We start from the raw sequence: 5,766 nt of genomic DNA on the forward strand, positions 1-5,766 counted from the left end.
TACATAACTATCACTGATTGGTTTTTTTTTGTCAATAAAAACTGTTTCTTCTTTACGAAAAACAATCTCTGAGCACGGGTATTATTTTTAACTTACGGTTTTAAAGTTTGCACGCATATGCTTTTCAATAAACGCACATCACCACAGATGTCTGCTACTGATTTCCGTTTTCTTTCATTTATTCCTGTGTGTCTTTTCTTCTTACAAAGACCTGCGAAATGAGCTTGCAAAAGGCAAAATGTTCATGTAAATGAGCAAGGAAATTGAAAATGTTATCTAATTTAACATCTTCGAAGACGAGGCGAGGCGAGCAGACGAGCACGCGCTATCACATGCCGGCGTTGTATGCACAAATGAACAGAAATACAAACACAAATGCGAAATTATGCATGGATGTACATACAGTCGTGCTTATATATAAACATATAAGTATGTATATGAATAACCTGCAGTGGAAGGTACTAATTCTGTACCGGTTTATTACCAGTTTCATTTGGAGCTTAATGAGTTCCAGTGATATGTTTTCAGTGTTATAAGCGTATTTTTTATATGGACGTGCCAAGGAAGTGTCAACTGGTAGCCTATTCTTCAGCATCCTTCCAGCCGACAGCGATATATTTTAAAATCACGCCAATCCGCGGAGCAATTTTCGTTGCCAACTTATGGAAGGGTAACCAAATTTACCGGTTGCAAGAAGTGCACAGAAAGCGAAAAGAGTTTCAAAATTGACAGGAACTTTATTGACGGGTGACAAAATTTTGGTGACCAGTGCATAATAGACCTGTAACAGGGAAATTCTGGCTACTGTTCTTCAACTCACCACGGTCTTTTGAAAGAGAAAATCCTTTGGCCCTGATACTTGTCAGTTCTGGTACTATATTGCATGTACTTTTCTGTCTTTCGAAAGAGTAATTGAAAGATCTGCTAACGAGAAGGTCTTAGTTCTATACTGTTCGCTTTTTAGCAATAAGTCCTTTTTTAATTAAAAAACTGTATGCATATTTTTCTTTTTAAAACAATCAAAAGTAATAGGAAAATAAAAAAATTAAATAAAAAAAAAACAAATATAGCTGAAATAAATATTTTTTCTTTTAATTAAATGAAATTTAAATAAAACTTCGTATTCTCAGCTAATTGAAAAAGAAAAAATTTTAATTAAAAAAAAAAGAAAAAAAAATCCGCCGCCCGAGACACGAACTCAGCTCTTTTGAACGGTACGGCTCTGCTCACTCAGCCATTGCGACTGTTGGAGTGATGCGAGCTAAATGATGCTTTTCACCACGAGTGGTAAGTGAGAGAGCTTTTTTTCTAAGAATCTTGTGCTAGAATAACAAAAGTCTTTCGAACTCTCTTGACAACTGTCTTTCATTTGTCTTACGAAACACCGGTTAGGCCTGTTAGCCATATTTGCCCTCATCTGCTGACAGAAATTAACGAACTAATCAGTCTTTGCATCAGTTTATACCAGTTAATCCACTAGCATATCCTCTATGTAGTTTTCCCTTCCACTGCTGGGTAGATCCATCTACCCAAAAACAGCATGCACTCATCGGCATTTGGTGACAGCCAAAGGGTACATATATCGCTTATACAAAAATTAAGTGTCAAAGCGCTGAAAAGTATGCTATAATAAAAGCAGCGATATTATCCAAGAAAATATCGAAGTTGTAAGCCGCGAAAGGCATGCATAGTTAGATCGAAAGGAATTTGCCGCTGATACATAATTTCGTGTTGCTTTTTCTAAATTTTCCTGCCGCTTATTTGATGTTATGGCTTCATAACACTTTGAACAAATTTGTATGTACGTGTATGTGTGTATGTGCGTATGGATGCGAAAATAGCAAGAGCATACATTTTATAGTTATTAGCAATATGTAAACTGATACAGGGTGCTTGAATAAACTCAAAGTTTTTGCTTTGTTAAATTTGCTACGAAAAGAAACATTTTGTATCGACTATGCTTGCCGAAACGTATACATATACAAAATGCTGTCATTTTTTCACATCCTGTATATATGTATCTCCAAGCACTTTTGCTGCCGCGTAAACTTTGAAAAGCTCACATACTATGTGCCAATAGCGTACTTGTGCATATCAAAAAATCTTCACTTCACTAGATCTTTACCATCTTTACTGTAACAAAGCTTGTAAAGCGTAAAAATTTCCTAATTTTTTTTTTATTTTTTTTAATACATGTTACTTTGTTATAGCTTTTGCTTCACATTTCCGCATTTTTCTTTTGTTTTGCTTGCAGACCTTTAAATTGAAAAAGAGACAACGCCGATGGTGCGCTATAACAATGCATTTTATAGCCAATCAAGTTGAGTGCTTCAAAATCATCTCTGCAAGCATATAATACATATATGTATGTATGTGCAAGTATGCATACACATGTACATATGTATGTATATGAATTTGGAAGGCGCAAGCTTGTGTACACAAGTGTGCGTAAGCGTGCCTTTGAGTCAATATTTTAGCAACTAACTAAAGCTTAAGGAGACATAATATTATTTTTTTAGCATAAATATGTCATTAGCGTAAATGTTGTGTTTGCTGGAAGCTTTTCGAAATATTTGTTTCTAATTTTATCAGGAAGGCACCGTGATTGACGTTCTGGAAGGCAGTTCAGAAATAGTTTATACAGTAACCGCTTACCGGGCTCATTGGGAATGGGGTGGATGTTGCTATTACCTTGCTTAAAGTTATCAAATTTAAGTTACTCCCTGAAGTCTATGAAATTGGCTATGAACTTTTTGCATACATTTATAGTAAAGATTTGGCTATTTAAGGCCAATTACCTCTCCACTATTAAATTTTAACCTTTTTTAGAGCTAGTAAAGCTACTAACTGAAAAAAGCATACCTAGGTAGGCTGTTTATCTTTAGGGGCGCTTACTATAAGAGTAGGTGAGTAGAATCAGTTCTGCACACGAATGCCAAAAATTTCAAGGATTTTTTTATAAATGAAGATTTCGCAGCTAGCACCCTTCTTAGCCTCGCCTTGCAAGTCGGCTACTCTAATGGCTACTATAAGCAGTTGGATATAAAAAAACCTACAAGCTACTGCGGAATTTTCTAGACCAATGTCTATGCTGTAACTAAACAAGCTTAGATGACAGCGGAGTGCAATGGGGTATAGCCGTTCTTCTGGGTATGCAGTTAAAGTTGCACGGCTATACTCAATCTCGACTCTTGCGTGCCCGTTCGCGCACTCTGCGCAATGTGAGCTACCCATGTGCGAGATGCGCTTACCAACCTGAGTGAAGCCTTGGGTCACGGCAGAAAGATAGGAAGCTTCGGTGGGGCCACTACGACTTAGTCGGTTTAAGGGCTCACCGAAATCTGCAGCATCTGTTCATCAGCAGGTGCGGCGGCAAGCGGCCGTCTGTCTTGCAGCAAGTGGTTCGCTATATAAACGTGTATCCGGTTGAAAAGCCATTCATTCCAGTAATGGGTTTGTGCTGGATTCGGGACCCACCACGTAAAAACGCCTACTAATGCAAAGAGAAAATTGCCTCGGTATGACGAAGATTGCAGCACAACTTCTGCAGAGAAATACGTTGCACACAAAGCCACCCTGTAGCCAATAGCTACGCGAGCAACAGTAGAGATGAGAAGGGAGAAGAGACGTCTATTGAAAAGAAAGAAAACAGAGGCAGAAAGACGTGAATGCGAGGTGCTTGAGATGTTGGCAGACAGGAATGCGGTTCGAAAATTCTATCACAAAATAAGGCAGCAATCAAATGGTTTCAAAACTGGGGCTAGCTCTTGCAAAGATGAAAATGGAAATCTGGTAGCAGATGTCCAGAGTATACCTGAGATGTGGGGGGGAACACTTCCAAAAGCTTCTGAGTGGTGAGTGTATAGGCTTGAAGTTCCTTAACTTGACCCGGATGAGGTGAGAACAGAAATACGGCGGCTTGAAAACAACAAGGCCCCCCGGAGCCGACGTTATACCCCCTGCGCTGTTCAAAGCCGGCGGCGAAGAGCTGGTGGGGCGCATGTGCAAGCTATTAAGCAGAATTTTGTCTGATAAATACATGCCCGGAAATGTGAATCTCAGTGTAATTTGCCCAATCTACAAGAAGGGAGATCCCACCATTTGCCACAATTATCGCGGAATAAGCCTTCTTAATATTGCATACAAGGTCCTGTTCACGAACCCACTGATGGGGTCTTATCAGTGCGGCTTCAGACGTGGTTAGTCCACCATTGACCAGATTTTCACAGCGCGTCAAATTCTGGAAAAGACACCAGATATGCAAATGGACACACACTATCTTCTTGTTCATTTTAAAGCTGTTTTTGATAGCACGAAGGATTCCATGCCTAAAATTTGGTATCCCCATTTGTTTGAAACCCAAGGAAGTTAGCGCAGCATTTTGAAGCTTAGAAAAAGAAGCTAACGAGGTTGGTCTGGCGGATAATAACTCTTGCCAACAGGCGCTTCTTTGGGCTAGGTAGGCATTTGAAAATCATATCCCTATTTTAACGAACAAAAAATCGCGCTATACAAATTTCTCATGATGTCCGTCCTTTTATATAGTGCAGAAACATGGACGATGTCTAACAAAGATTTGATGGCTTTAGCGGCTTTCGGGAGAACTATTCTTCGCAAGGATTATGGCTACTTTCGCGTGGCAGACGAGTACCGAAGAAGATGGAATGATGAACTGAGGGAGCCTTTTAACGACATGGCCATGGTTAAGCGCATAAAAATGTAACGGTTGCGCTGACTTGGACATGTTGTACGCATGGATGACGACGCTTCGTTGAAAAGATCCATAGATTACGTAGCCATGGGTAGACAACGGAAGCAAGGGCGTCCACGAACACAATAGAAGGACCAAGTACAAAAGCACCAGTCAGCACTTGGGATGAGCAGCTGGCGTAAATCTAAAAAGGAGAGAGGCAACTGGCGAAGTTTTTCTGTTCTCGGCCCAAACCGACAAACGGTTATAATGCCAAATAAGAAGAAGAAGACAGTGACTTTAATTTGTCATAGATCACATTACTCTATTTTGATGGACAGCCAGATATTACGATATTTTGAACAAATAAACATAGTTTACATTTTTACTCATACACCAAATCCATTCATTTGTTAACAGCCAATTTCACGAAAGCAATTTAAACGAAAAATGAATTGAATTTTTTGTATTTTATATGGAAATTGACAGGAAATAAAAAATCACTTCCATTTAAATTGCTGGTGAAATCGGCTGTAAATATTATTCTATTCATAAGTGTTAAAGGAACTCTTTATATAGTATGTATGCATGTGCTGTAGGAAAGGAGAATATTGCTTTTGTAAAACAATAAAAGTATACTTACAGAAAACATTCAGTTTCATAGCCGTTTCACGTATGCCATTTCGCACCAGTTCATTTGTAGCGCGACACGATAACGCCTTGCCGTGATCTTCACGTGTCGGTGTGATGCTTAGTACCGAAATGCTGACATTCCCATCCTCCGAAACCTTTTATGAAAAAAAAATAAATCGTTTTTAGGTGTTTGAGTTGGAATGAAACAGTTTTGAAATATTAAAAAAAAATATTAAATATACACCAAGTTTAAGTGCATAGTAAAGTAAGGGGAATACAAATTTAATTTCTGCACAAATAAGTATTTAGTAACTGTTATCAAGAAGGAAAATGAATACCTACTGCTAAAAGTACGATGACCAGCTTGTCATAGCTTTTACAACTTTTTTTCCTCAATTCATAAAATTACTTTTTAGACTTATGTTGAGCGGCATTTAAATCTT

At 38.5% G+C, this 5,766-nt stretch overlaps 1 protein-coding gene across 1 annotated transcript in view; it reads left to right on the forward strand.

Annotated features, from left to right (window-relative positions):
• LOC118742108 (hemicentin-1) overlaps window positions 1–5,766 on the forward strand; it is a 286,471-nt gene that overhangs the window by 208,401 nt on the left and 72,304 nt on the right. The gene's annotated exons all lie outside the window — the stretch shown is intronic.

The sequence above is a fragment of the Rhagoletis pomonella genome, unplaced genomic scaffold, assembly GCF_013731165.1.
Source record: "Rhagoletis pomonella isolate Grant_MI unplaced genomic scaffold, Rhpom_1.0 Rhpom_scaffold_00001, whole genome shotgun sequence".
Classification (NCBI taxonomy): Eukaryota; Metazoa; Arthropoda; class Insecta; order Diptera; family Tephritidae; genus Rhagoletis; species Rhagoletis pomonella.